This window comes from Sus scrofa, chromosome 15 (assembly GCF_054392235.1).
Source record: "Sus scrofa isolate SSC_HxYL_T2T_F1_AM1 chromosome 15, Sscrofa_HxYL_maternal_Yorkshire_Landrace_v2.0, whole genome shotgun sequence".
Lineage (NCBI taxonomy): Eukaryota > Metazoa > Chordata > Mammalia > Artiodactyla > Suidae > Sus > Sus scrofa.
This window is the reverse complement of record NC_139397.1, coordinates 86,939,547-86,954,720: the sequence shown is the minus strand read 5'-3', so window position 1 is coordinate 86,954,720 and position 15,174 is coordinate 86,939,547. Positions and strand designations below refer to the sequence as shown.

General features: G+C 39.1%; 1 protein-coding gene across 6 annotated transcripts in view; it reads left to right on the top strand.

Moving 5' to 3' along the window:
- SCN1A (sodium voltage-gated channel alpha subunit 1) overlaps positions 1-15,174 on the top strand; it is a 166,508-nt gene continuing 151,334 nt past the window's right edge. For all 6 annotated transcript variants that reach the window (XM_084999274.1, XM_084999273.1, XM_084999270.1 and 3 more), the window contains exon 1: positions 1-185. The gene's annotated coding sequence lies outside the window, so the exon portion shown is untranslated. The remainder of the gene's footprint in view (positions 186-15,174) is intronic.

Sequence of the window (15,174 nt, the reverse complement as noted above, 5' to 3'; positions counted from 1 at the left end):
ACTCTTGCCGGTGATGACATTCAGCAAGCTCCCCAGTCCCGATGCTTCGTTATGTAAGGCTGTCTAGGTCAAGTGTAGGAGACACACTCCTGGCCTGTGAAAACTCATGGAACTGTTCCTTCAGATTAACACTTCAGAGGCTATGGAAGCTGGAGGAAGCTGAGCTTTTACTACATCTTCTGGGGGTAAATATTTTTGCATGCATCAGTGGTTTATATGGTATAGTCTTGGCAGATGCCTGTCAGCCATGCTGAGAGGTGCAGAGAGAAATTACTGAGATTTCAGTTCTGTCAACATGCTTGAATAAGTCTTCTAGCAATCCTGGCTCTAAGACACTTAGAGTAAATGGATCATAAATTTAGGATTTGCTTATCAAGCATCATCTCTAACCATCGAGGAATGCATGTGGATGTGACTGTTTAAACTGAAGGCAATCCATTTGCTCAGAGGTGTTGTAGGAGAGCATTATTAGATGGGGCTATTAGCTGTAAGAGATTTACTGCAGTTCTTGGCTGTTACATTGCCCTTGTCTGATTGCAAATTTGCTTCCATTGTAAATGAGCTATATGTTTTCCTGTATTGGGTCTTCTGTTGTGATTGTTTGTGATAATATGAGAATGAAGCCTGCATAGCCTGGTAGTTATGTGACTTCAACAAATAATAAATCCTGACTACTTATTCCAAGGTGAATGCTGCAGTAAAAGCGCCATTCAATACAAGCCCTGAATGGTGTTAGTTTAGCTGCATTGGTTCACACTGTGCTGTGTTTGAGGGGCTGGGAGGCATTGCCCCAGGTTTAGCATGAACAGTTATTCCCTCTATAAGCAAAAGTAGAAACGATATAGTGCCGATTCTGTGTTAGACCCTCACACAGCGTCATGGCATGGGAATTAGTTAAATAGGAAGCTCTTACTGAATGTTGCGGAAGAGCCTGGTAAGATTGCAGCAGGGGTGTGATATTGGCCAAAAAATTTTAATAAGATGTAACCAGAGACAAGGAGACAACAGATGGTACTTTAAAAGGATAGGTGTTTATTTTAAAAGTTGAAGGAGATGCAGCATATTTGAGAGGGTTTGGCTTCCTGTGTGCTCTTGGCAAGGAAAGTTCAGTGTCTTGTACAGGATGTCATGAGTTAGGGGGGAAAAAGGCTGTGTAAACTATCTTCATGATGTTAAAGAGGCTAAAGGAGAATGTTTACTATTCAGTCATTGGGTGTTTCTAAGTGAGGACTGACAGGAAGCAAGTTAACTGGAGCATCCTGGCTAGGTACCCAGGTAGTTTTTAAGTATCTGAAATTTGTTACATTCTTTTTACTAAATGAATGGAATGCAAATGAGTGTTACCCAAATGAATTTCTTTGAGGGTGCTTTTCACTCTGTTAACCATGATTTAAAAGTGTCACATTGATTATTTAAGATGGGAATATACTGCTTATCATCTTATGCTGTATTTAATTGATTAAACATGTACATGATTTCCCAAATAATTTAAAGAGACAGTTATGGTCCCTCAGGGCCTGATTTTATATTATTGATGTCCAATAGGCATTTTCCCCATAGACTTAGCTTGGCATAAGAGCCCCATCAGACCAGTTTTTACATAGTTGGGCATTTAGAATATTCCTCATAAACGTAATGATAAAAAGATAAAGCATACATATTTAGTTGTACTTACAATCTTTGAGTTTATCTATCTTTCAATAATGCTATCAGTACTCTAACTGCCTCTAAGTGATTTTCATTTAATATTGCTTCTGTTGACTATTGTGAAAAGAGATTCTTCTTTCTGGTAAAGAAGCCTAAAAGCTGTATTAATTTCTTCATTTCAAAAGTAAGGGATTTGAGTTAAATGAGGTCTAGAGTTAGTTTTAGTTCTGCCATCTGTGGATTATATTCTTCGAAATGTGAAATAGCACTATTTACTAATCTATGCTGAAGTATGTGTGTATGTTTTGGTGAGCTTATGTTTTCTAAACACCTGCAATATTAGGCCATTGAGTCCCTCTCAAATTTTAGGCCTGTGTTATCTCAAAGTGTTATCTCCTGATCAACAGCAGCAGTATCACCTGGGAACTTGCTAGGAATGCAGATCCTCAGGCCCAATGCCAGATTTCCTGAGTCAGAACCTCTGGGCTTGGGGTGGGGCAGTTTATCTTTTAACAAGCCCTCCAGGTGACTGGGCAATGTGCTTGAGGTTAAGAACCACTACGTGGGGCAGCATTTTGGTTAAATATAATGAAAAATCCTTTTCCTATGGTATATTTTACTAGGTACTCCTTATAATGTTGAATATATTTCAAAGATATGTTACATAATTACATTTTCTCTTTTCCTGGTGGCCCAGATTTCCCAGTGTAAGCAGTATTCTGTTTTAAAGATTTATGCCATTATTTATTACTTCTTAAGCCTAAACTTGTTCATAAGAAGCTTTATTTTCCAACAGCTCCATTTTTAGCTTTAAGAAGTGACAGAGTGTGATAGGAACAACACTAAAGGATCTATCTCTTCTCTTGGCTCGCTGTGTGACTTGGCATATGTCACTGACCCTGTCTGATGTTCAGGTCTTTATTCATAAAATGATAGGTTGGCCTAAGTTGGGGCTTCTCTGCTCAGCACAACGGATGTTTTCAGTCAGATTTTCTTTGCTATGTGGTTTGTCTTGTACATCATGTAATGTGGAAAACCATTCCTGGCCTCTGCCCACAAGGTGCCAGTAGCAACCCCTAGTTATGAGAAATCAAAAATATTCTCAGACATGAACATATCTCTCCTGAGGGCAAAACTGTCCCTCCCACCTTCTCTCATCCTAATCATCCCTTCCCATGTTTAACAACCGTTAACTCCTCTACATAAAGTTCTATTATACTGAATAATACAACAAATGTATTACTTCTTATTTTGGAAGCAGGGAAGTTAAAAACCACAAATAAATAAGTAGGTACCTTACTTGTGTAACACACCTCTAAGCTCTTCGTCCCCTTAAAGATCTAGGCATAATTTGCTTAAATACCTACCAACTTCACAGTCTATGGAAGTCTAAAACCCTTCTGCAACTTCTCAGGGACTTAAAATCTTTTCTTCCCCTGTATTTCCTGGAGTCCTGGCTCCATGTACACTCATAACTCTAAAAAAGTGACCCAGATTTCATCTGTCACTTGCTTCCACCGGAGATTTATATATACCAATCACCTTTTTGGCTTTAATAGATTTCACGAAGGATTTGGGCTCTTCTCGTCATTCTCTTTCCTTTCTCCACAATCTCTGCTCCTCATCTTCTCCCTGCAAGATGTTCTGAGAGCTCCAAATTCTTCTCTTTCTAGTATGCATGGTAGTCCAGGTTTCCACAACTCTTATATCCAGACATAAATGCCCAAACTCATCAAATAGTTTAGAAGGTCAGGGGCCTTCAGTGTAGGACTCTTCCCCTTCATGGGGAAGTCAAGGCCATATTCTATAATCATGAAACCACTAAGTCATTGGGCTAGAATTGATACTGAACTTAAGTTCATTTACATGTCTTTATTTTTTTATTTTTATTTTTTTGTCTTTTTGCCTTTTCTAGGGCCATTCCTGCAGCAAATGGAGGTTCCCAGGCTAGGAGGTCCAATCAGAGCTGTAGCCGCAGTCCTACACCAGAATCACAGCAACACGGGATCCAAGCCGTATCTGTGACCTACACCACAGGTCATGGCAACACTGGATCCTTAACCCACTGAGTGAGACCAGGGATCAAACCCACAACCTCAAGGTTCCTAGTCAGATTCGTTAACCACTGAGCCACAACGGGAGCTCCCCATTTATATGTCTTTAGAAGTCATACTGAGTGCTAGCTCTTGGCCCATAAAATTACACATTTGCCTGCTAGAGTTTCAGAATTTTAAATTACCTCTGCCCATGAATTATTAGCTCCAACAGTTCAGCAATTTAGTCTAGAAATTTTCTGGAGCTTATATTCATCATAGAAATAGATAAGCATCACACACACATTTTCCCCAAGTGTTAGAAATCCTTTTTAGTAAAATGTACTACAAATTCAAATTGTGTTATTCTAAGATATATGTGAATTAAAGACCATCTAAAGTGAAGGTATTAAAAAATTTATGGAGGGAGTTCCTGTCGTGGCGCAGTGGTTAACAAATCCGACTAGGAACCATGAGGTTGCGGGTTCGATCCCTGCCCTTGCTCAGTGGATCCTGCGTTGCTGTGAGCTGTGGTGTAGGTTGCAGACGCGGCTTGGATCCCACGTTGCTGTGGCTCTGGCGTAGGCCGGTGGCTACAGCTCCGATTCAACCCCTAGCCTGGGAACCTCCATATGCCGCGGGAGTGGCCCAAGAAATAGCTAAAAAGACAAAAAAAAAAAAAAAAAAAAAAAAGTTTGGGGTTACTATATTTTGATTATTCAAAATAGTAATAGCTTATATTTGAATGATTATGTGTATATTTCCAAGTAATTTTATATTTCCAAGTAAATTTATAGACATTATGTGTATATTTCCAAGTAATTTTGTAGCCTTTCTGAGACCCCTTTACTGTTATCATTGTATAGATAAGAAAATAAAAGCTCAGTATTTCCAGATGACAAAACTACTTCTCTTTTTTACTATTCTGCAAGGCAAGACCCCAGAGTGTCTTGGTGAGTATAATTTCCAAGTGTTTTTTGATAAAGATCTATTGCAAAAATCTGCCTGCTCCAAAGGCATTCAGGGAGTATAGGGACTGAGATGTATTACCAGTTATTTGCTTTGGTTTCTGGGATTAATACATTTTCTCCAACTTATCATACATTCATTTGTATAATATGCTGAATTAATTGTACTGTATATGTATTACTAAAGTGCTTCTGGAATGCTTTTAACACACCATTTATTATACTAGTCATAGTCACACATATTAAGTCACTTAATGCTCTCAAAATCTCTAAGAGGGTAGGAATACTCCCCCTCTTGATAGATGACATTGAATTCAATTTAACTACACCTGAGCTTTAGCAGAGTTACTGGATGGACCCTGCTATCCAGTCTGTCTTCACCAGAGAAAGAGCTATAGCAACTGATCATCTCATTACAGCTATGCCCCAGCACATGGCACAGCATTCATACTGAGACTCAGTGAATGTTTGTTGAATGAATGTTGAATAATCATCATTGCTATGTAATTCCTTTTTTATTTTGGACTTTATTCACTCAGGTCAATTAAATTGCAACTTGTGGGAGTTCCTGTCATGGATCAGAGGTTAAGGAACCCTACTAGCATCCATGAGGATGGAGGTTTGATACCTGGCCTTGCTCAGTGGATTAAAGATCCAGCATTGGTGTAGGTTACAGCCGCAGCTCAGATCCAGTATTGCTGTGGCTGTGGCATAGGCCCGCAGCTGCAATTCCTATTCGACCCCTAGCCTGGGAACCTCCATGTGTCCTAGGTGTGGCCCTAAAAAGACAAAAAAAAAAAAAAATTGCAACTTGCAGGTGAGATCTAGGAGGAAAAATCAAATTACAAAAAGAAGAGGAGGTTTATTTGTGGCTACATTTGGAACTCTTTGCTATTCCCAGTCATTCATTGTTACTTTGTTTAACCTGAGCAAAAATTTTTAGGTTTGATATACAGTTTCCTAGACTTACAACATGAAAAATTACTCCCAGCATCAAATATAAATTCTTCTTTTAGATAACTAGTTTCCCAACACCAGGATCACACAGTCATTTCCAGCTTTATTTGATCTTAAATTAAGAAGAACTTAAAAGATCTTTTATTTCATTTTAGAATATTATTAAGGGGAAAAATTATTGAATAATAGATGATAAGGTAAATGCATATTAAATACAATGAATTTAAATGAACTAGTAGTATACGTGAATTCCATTTTTTTCCAAAGCTATGACTCAGCCGAAATCAGAGTCTTCTGTTAAGAGAGGAAGTGCTCAATCTATAGCCTACCATAGCAGAGTTAGGTGTGTAAATATTTTGTCAAACAGTCCCCTTCCTTATCACAGGTTAGCTCTGTGACAACAGGCAATTTATTTAACCTCTCTGAAAATCCCTTCAGCTGCCAGGTAAGAATGATACTATCCCCTTGTCAGACTTCAAGAAAGATAATGTACATCAAGTGGTTTATTACAGTGCTTTCACATATTAAACGTGTTCAGAAAATAATAGTTTATAATACTGTTTGGCAATAGACACTCGCAGATATATCAAGCTGTCTCAGGGAGTCCTTCTAGTAACTTCTGAGCAACAAGGGCATTTATGTTAATATCAGGATCTGAGACTCAAAAGATGCTGGAGTCAAGGACCAATGTTCAAAGAACTGGAGCATCAGAATTGGAGATTAGGAAGGACAAGGCTATCCAAGGATGGACCATTGGCTGGACCCTCTCACCCTGCCCAGGAATCACCTGGGGATCTTGTTAAATACAAACTCTGCTGTAACATGGAGGAGTGGAGCCCAGAACTCTGCATTTCTAAATGCTCCCAAGAGATGTCCAGGCTACAGGTCTACCACCACACTTTGAGAAGCAAGTCCTAAAAGCTTAGAGACTCTCATGTTTTGTTTTTGTTTTTTTTTTTTGTGGTTTGTGTCTTCACAAATATCAAACAGAGCCAGAAAGCGCTTGTTTTTAGAAAACCAGCTGAGACAAAACACCTTGCTAATATGATGTTTGCAACACAAAGCTTTTACCAAAGCAATCTAATAGGCAAGTGTTCATGATCAGCACTTCTGCTTTTTTAGCCTTTCCATGTTTAACAGATGTAAACTTCCAGAAACTAAAGTATTGTCAGATTGAGGCAAGCTTCTCCCCTCCACTCCTCATTTGTTTAGTTTATTTGTTGACTTAGTGAGAGGGTTTCCAAACATAGATACATTCTTTCACATTCTAAAGATAAAAGAATCTAAAAGGAGAGAGAAGGAGGAACAGCCATCTGCCACAAGCTGCTCCGCCTTCAACATGTTTGCCGAAATCTAGGCTATAGATCTACCATCAACCTACAGACTAGCTTGGGTTGACCACCTGGAGAAATGACTTTCTTCTACTGTGTCCTATGTTAGTGTAATGTGAGGTAATCCAGCCCACTGAGGAGCAGCTGTGTCACCTCCCACTTGTTTACCCCAAGGACTTATCACCAGGATTTGAATAATGGGATATTGCAGAGAGTTTATATAAAACAAAGCAGCACCAGGATTTGAATAATGAGATAATGCAGAGAGTTTTATGTAAAACAAAGCAGTTTGAATTTATGGTAAGATTAAGTACTTTAGAAACAGAATGTGGGTTTCAAAACCACACGTTATCATCTCCTGATGGTGACCTTGGCCAAAGTACTCAACTGTTCTTGGTTTCCTCATTTATAAAATTATGATAATAATAATAGTATCTATTTCATGAGATTGCTGTGAGGGTTCAAGATTCTGGCATATGTTAATTGTTCTTCTTAAATCTTTGAATTGATTTGAAAATACTAATATTTGAATATCAACATATTTACTTCCGAGTACCTACCCATATACTAGGCACTGCGCTAAGGGTTAGAATATTAAACAGAATCACTTGCCCTAAAGATTTTATTCTTTTCGGGAAAATAATTTCAATTCATTTGTTTGTTTTTTAAGCAAAGAGAAAGAAGTTGCTTTTAGAGATAAGACAGGACATGTTGTTCTTTTCCCCACTTCCCACCAGCCCTTCACATCTGGTAGAATTTGCAAGTCATCCTTGCTGTGCTTTCAAAAGAATGGAAGTTTTAATCTGGAGGGTGTGAATGAAGTAAGTTCAAGGGACCAAAATAAGATGATGAGGCCCAGGGACATGCTACAGTGGGGAGGACAACATGTGCACACAGAGAAAACAGCATTTTCAGAGCCCAGCAAGCTGCAGCCATGTTATAGGGACTGCCCTGGTGGAGCTGCAGAATGCAAGGTCCAGAGGAGGGAATGGCGAGAGTGGTAAATTGTCAGGAGAACAAGGGATGAGTCCAGGGAAAGACCCTCAACCCCCAAAGGCTACTTTCCATGGTTAGAAGGAATCTGGGAGCCCTTGTCTTCTGGATTCTTTGGGGTTTAGCCCAGTGGGGAAGGCATTCTTAGGAAGTTGGAGGATCTCCCCATCACACCCCACCTTGTAGTCCAGGTGGCTACGTTATCCTCTGGTAAACCTTCTGCTGAGGTCACCATAGCTCTAGCTCTCCCTGGGATCTGGAGCTGCTGCTCCCTCCTTGCCCTTTGAGACCTAGGGATGGCACTGGCTCTCTCACTTGCCAATTCCTGGAGGCTTCCTCAACCATCTGAACCTACTTAGAAAGTAGTTTTTCCATTAAATCATTGTCATTCAACCCCTTTTGAGTGTAGCCTCAATTTCCTGCAGGATCCTGACTAAATCGAGGTGCAATTTTAAAGCAGTAGATGTTTCATGGAAGGGTAGTTCTGCTGTAACACCCTAGAGAGGAGACTGGCCAGAGGAAAATATGGGCAAAGGTACTGCTGTCTTATGGGTCAGCAACTATTTTGTATGGTACGATAAATGGTTTTCTGAGTTTCATCATTGCTGAAGTCATGAAAAGATCCACATTCTGTATTTGCTTAGTTGCAGGAAGAGTTAAGGGGAGCAGAAATGTAAATGTAAATGACCATTTACAGAAGTGTAAATGGTCACATCCCATATATGTTACCTAAAGAGGTACAGACCCTGAATAAGCAGGGAAGGAGCCTCTGCCCTTTTTTCTTTTTTTTTTGCTTATTCAGCTTGTTCTTCCCCACAGAGAGGAGGAATACAGGTTACTTTGCTATGAAAACAGTCATAATGTAAAAGACTTTCAAAGAGACTGAGTAGAATGAGGAAACAAGTGTATTAATCTTTGTATTTCCTTATGTACCAAGTGCCATGGAAAACATTGAGACAAAGTGGTTATGCCATTTTAGCATCCTATAATGAGTAGATGAATCTGTTTGCCTTTCATCTGCCTCTGGACACCAAGAGATAGCGTCCGCATGTAGGCATAGGAGTACAGCTGCCCAACATCTCTTTCCCCACTTGAGATCCAAGGGATCCCAGATATGGGTAAGACCTTCCAGTGCTCTGCTATCCATCGTGAATGGGGTTGATCCCAGAAGTAGTAACTCAGTTCATGGGCTACAATATTTCCGAGGTATTCTAGAATGACTAGGCCCAATATAGTTATCCTCTGGCCTTTTGTATGCCTTCTCCGCCATCACTCACCAACCTATTCTGGAGTTTGGGAGCTCCCCTTGTAGCTCAGTGGGTTAAGAACACGACATAGTTTCCATGAGGATATAGGTTTGATCCCTGGTCTCACTCAGTGGGTTAACGGTCCAGCATTGCCACAAGCTGCAGTATAGGTTGCAGATGTGGCTTGGATCTGGTGTTGCTGTGCCTGTGATGTAGGCCTGCAGCTGCAGCTCTGATTTGATCCCTAGCCAGAAATTCCATGTGCTACCGGTGCGGACCTGAAAAAAACAAAACAAAACAACATGAAAAAATAAACAAAAATGGAGTTTGAAGCCCTGAAGTGAGCCCTGAAGTTTTGTATGTCTTCTCCTCCCTCCCTTTGGGAAAAGCAAGAATTCTTTTCCCAAGGAAAGGGAGGAGAAGAAATGTAATCGTAGGTAATTTGTGTGTGAGTTTTTTTTTTTTTTTTTTTTTTTTTTTTTTTTGTCTTTTGTCGTTGTTGCTATCTCTTGGGCCGCTTCTGTGGCATATGGAGGTTCCCAGGCTAGGGGTTGAATCGGAGCTGTATCCACCCGCCTACGCCAGAACCACAGCAACGTGGGATCCGAGCCGCGTCTGCAACCTTCACCACAGCTCACGGCAACGCCGGATCGTTAACCCACTGAGCAAGGGCAGGGACCGAACCCGCGACCTCATGGTTCCTAGTCGGATTCGTTAACCACTGCGCCACGACGGGAACTCCCCTGTGTGTGAGTTTTTGAATGGATTTCTGAATACCAGAACTACTTAGGAATGTGTGAAGTGTTCATCTCCCAGAGAAACATGGAAGCACCTAATCCCAATGACATGAGCACCTTGGGATAGCTTTGCTATGTTCTTGGCAAAATCAGTGGCTTTCTGCCCTTGAACATGAAAGGAAAAAGATGTTGGTAAGAATTCTTTAGGGGAACAGGAACTTCATGTTTGCTTATGCTAAGTTACGGCAAAGTTCAGTTTTATTCTGTAAATAAAGAGTTGTCTTCGTAAATATCAGCTATTTCCTTTAGTTTAAAGAAAGTCCTCTTTATAAAAAAAAACTGAATTAAACCTCTTCAATAAATAAGTGATAATGGTTGATTTAAAGATATATTAAAGTGGAAGACTGGTGTTTTGGTTCCTATAAGTAACCAAGCATATTTTTCTTAGCATTAGCATTAACTGACTCATCTTTGCAAAGGAGGATATTATTGCACAAAGTAGATCAGGCAAAAACCAAGCATAATGTTTAATTGACTTAAGAGGATGAGAAAGAGCACATGTAAACACAGAATAAAACCCAGCACAGTATCTTAATTTTTTATAACTGTTCATGCATCTTCTTTATTTGCATTGATGTTTCTTTCCTTTCTTTATCCTCCTGTGGCAGTAAGTTTGGGCATGATACTTCAAATATTGTGATATACTTTGATCTTATTTCAAGATCCAAAGCTTTATGAAGCCTTTATATAGAGAGAAAAAGAAGCATAAAATTCAGACGTGTGAAATATTACATTTTGTTTTCCTTCATGAAAGATAACTTCAATATCTGTATGGTATATCGGCCTAAAGAAACAGACTGTATTTTTAGATTACGTTTTGGCTTTTCAAAGAAATTATACAACTTCAAGATCATTTGCTTTCCGGATATTTCCTGGGGGCTCTTTTGGGGTCTGTATTTCTGAAAGCTGCCATCATTACATTCTGAGTCCCTGATATTCATGCCCTTGAACTTGAACAATTTGTGGTTAATATTTAAGATGAGTAGGTGGAGCTAGATGTGAAGTGAAGGACGGTCACTTTTTTTTATCCTTTGCTAAAACCAAGATTGGTTAGTCCATCACCTTCTTAAACAGTAACTGCACTCAGATACTCCATCACATCCATCTCTCTGTCAAAACATGAGTGAAAATCAATTGTGGCGTATCTAGAAATACTCCACTCACTTCCATTTTGCGTCTTATGTGCTGATGCACCTACTCAATATTAATTTCCTTCATAGTTAGTCTGTGGAAAAAATCTGAATGGACTTTTGTGGGATAGAACTAGCTAGGTGACCTTGGACAAGTCACAACACTTCTCTTGACATCCTTTCTCGTATCTAAAATAAAAACCCTTGTCCAGGTGATCTCTAAGAACTTTCCAGCTCACACTGCCTCAATGATTATCATCTCTGTAGAGTAATGGTAAAGATTTTTGTCAGCTGGCATTCCTTTTGTGAGGTTTAAAATATTTTATCCTACTGTAAATTGTAGTGGAATTTCATTTTGGAATTTTGATTCATCAGTGGTCAGCAGATACCCTCAGTTCATCTTCAGAAAATAATTTTCATTCAACTACACTCACCGAGATATGTTTGGGAAATAAAATGGTAAATAAGACAGAGTTCTTGCTCTCAAAAAGATTATGGGGTAGGGCCAGACAATGAGGAGGTGCATAGGTAAAAGAGGAGCGGGATGAGGCCAGAGAAGAGGAAGTCTCTAAGCAGAAGGAACAAAGCAAAGTATTGCAGGTATGTAGGCTCCTGGCTTATTTAAGGAAAGGCAAAGAGTTTGTTGTTATGAAAAATGACATTGAGGTTGTCCTCAGTAAATATTGATAGCATATTCTTACACTTTAGCTGAGGAAAAAAGACCAAAAATAAATCAGGCCCCTAAATAATACAGGATTTAAAATTGACATTTATTGCAATACTAGAGTGATTTTTAAAAATTGGGATAGAATTGGCATATAATGCTGTACCAGTTTTAGGTGTACAGCACAATTATTTGGTATATATGTATATACTGTGAAATGAGAGAGTAGTTTTTAAAAGTGTTGCTTGGATGGTTGTATAATGGAGGAAGAGTAATATCATAAGAAATAAGAGGTAGTTTTGTAATCTAATATCCCTCTTGAACTGGTATGGCAATGCTGACCTCATCAGATGCTTTACATTTATATACTTAATTCCCCTTTGAGAAATCAGGCTTGTGCATTACTTTGTCTTGTCCACAGAACCTGTTTATTTGGTATAGGAATACCATTATTTCCTTTGGTGCCTATGTAACTGAAAGGAAACTTCAGTGAATCCCCAACAAGCAGTAACTGCAACCCTGGAAATGATCATCTGTGGATTTATGATTTAATTCTGGCTTTCATTGCTTTGGATGGAATAGCAGGGAAGGCATGAAGAATTTGGTGATCTGGGGGAATCTGACAGTCTCTATTATAATCCCCTCCCTCTCTTTCTCACTTTAAAATACAGCACTGTGGTGAGGTAAGAAAACCCCTTACCATTCTTTCTCCTCTATACCAGAAGGAGAGTCATGAGTAATTTTAATGATTTTTTTTAGAAACTTTGTGTGCCCACAAATCCATTGATGCCATAGACACCTGAGAAACATCTTAGAATAAGATTAGTTAGAAAAACAATTATAGAAGGAAAAAAAAGTTACAGAAGCTTAATATATTGTAGGTGATTTTTTAAAAAATGTCAATCTGTGAGTGGGACATCACAAACCTATATAGTTTTGATTCAGTAAATTCAAGTAGGAGGCCCTCAAATATTTGATATCATGTTTTTTGGTGGGACGTATGGACGTTACCACAGTTTTAAGTGGTTACCTTCTAGTACCTACAAAATATTCTGAAACCAAAAGGCCAATTTTGTGCCATTAAGAAAACTTTAAACTTGCTGAAAAACTAGTTGTCTCAGTTCTAAAAGAGAGTTCTTAATTGTAGTTTCTTTCTTTCTTTATCTGGTAGTCAGTAAGTTCTACATTCACTTCTGGCTCATTTTCAAAAGATACATAAACCTGAAAAGTAAAGGTAAGTGTTCATTATTTTCTACTAGGAAATGATTTCTATTTCTAAAGTAATGGCTGCTAAAGTTACCATGTTAGTGAATGCTTGGGAGAGAGCAAGGGATTGGTAGTATATCTGCAGAGTGCTGTATGTTCAAAAAAAAAAAAAAAAAAGGAAATTCATACCTATAAAAGCAAAGCCTTGGAGTGGAAAATTATGTGTCCCATGGGATCACTTTAGTACTGCGCTTTAGCTGAGTTCCATTTTTCAGTCACAAGGGGCAAAGCCAGGATTTGAAGCCAGGTAATGACACAGTGATCCTATGGCTTTAGAATCATAAAGTCTGGGTTCAAATTCTGACCCTCGTATTTTCTATCCATGTCGGAATTGCTCACTCCATCAGAAGGCCTGTCAACACTCACAGCCACAGTGGCATCACCACTATAACCTCCAGGACACCATCCCAATGTCAGACCACTACCCAGGTTTAACTCCAGACACCAGCATTTCAATCCCTTTCCTTCAAGAAGGAACCCCGCACAGGGAGCCTAGGTTTCCAAATAAATTACAGGAGAATCTAGATATATTTTCAGCCTTAAAACTTGGATGTCACTTATAACTCCGAGCAAAGGAATCCAGAATTCAAATCATGATTTGACCAATACCTTGGGAAATTTTGGGCCTAAAATCAAGGGTGGTCCCTTTCTCCCTGCCAGGCTTCAAGTTAACTAAGAGTTAATTAATTCTTTTTATAAGACAGCTAATAAAAAGTTTCAGAATTCCAAGAGCTGGACATTAGGCAGAATGTTTTGAAAACAAATTCCCTTTCTTTTCTATTCAAGAAAATATTAAATAATACTCAGATGTTAATCACACTGATTCTTCAGCCTTCTTCTGATGCTGAGCTCTCTCCTTGAACTCTGTTAGAGTTCTAATTGCAGCAGTTTCTCCGGGCTGTCTCAGAACTGACAGGCGAAAAGATGAGTCCTGGCTTTTTCCACCTGAGTGACTCCTCTTCCTCTTTAACACCCAAGATTTACGGACTGTGATGATGTCATTACAATATTCCCTTTCTTTGTTGGGCATTGAGCAGTGAATGGCTGTCACCAGTACCCTACAAAGCTCTACCAAAGGAACAATCCCATACTCTTCAAAGAGAACTCTTCAAAGACTAAAGGACATCTTATGCTTTCATTCTCTTTGCCTTGTTAGGAACTCTCACCTAGGAAAGGCACAGCCCAAGCTTATCAGCCAGCTTGGTAAGTCCATGTATTCACAGGTTGAAGAAATATTGTCATGTAGGAAATAGCTAGTACGTTCTTTCTGCCTTCTAAGATGAGATTACCAAGGATCTCCTAGAATAGCTAACTTAGGGAAGAAAAGGGGGAGGGGGGGAATTACCCTCTAATTCTTTGAATCTAGAAACATAACAGTGGGAGAGAGAAAATGATAGCTCAATAAATTAACTTCTACTCAAATAAAATGGAGGACTGTTTCCATAGGGAGTTTAGAATCTGGGAGGCTAATAAGATAAGTAAATAAAACTCTCAGCACAGAGCCATGAGGGACAAGGACAATAGTTTTATAAGGTAACACAGAAAGATTTGTTTCAATTTATCTTTTGCCAACTTTTAAAATTTTTATTTTATTTTTTGTCTTTTTAGGGCTGCACCTGTGGCATATGGAGTTTCCCAGGCTAAGGGTCAAATCAGAGCTGCAGCTAACAGCCTACACTACAGCCACAGCAATGCCAGATCTGAGCTGTGTCTGTGACCTACACTGCAGCTCATGGCAATGCTGGATCCTTAACCCACTGAGTGGGGCCAGGGATCAAACCCGCGTCCTCATGGATATGAGTTGGGTTCGTTACAGCTGAGCCACAAAGGGAACTCCTTGCCAACTTTTATAAATGTGTGATCTTAAGTGTATACCATACTAATTTAATAAAAATCTCATATTTTGCTTTTATGCCAGGCCTAATATAAGGAATATATAAAATGACCAATGTTGTAAAACTTGTTCAGCTCTGACAAATGAAATGTCTTGTGTGTAGAATGACAAGCTATTCATTAAACATCCTCATTGTACAATGGGTGGGATGTTGGCCTTTTTTTTTTTTTTTTTTTCAGAGTCTCAGAACAGCCATTTATTCTCTTACACCCAATGCTTTCAAAACTAAACAAATAACTGTATTCTG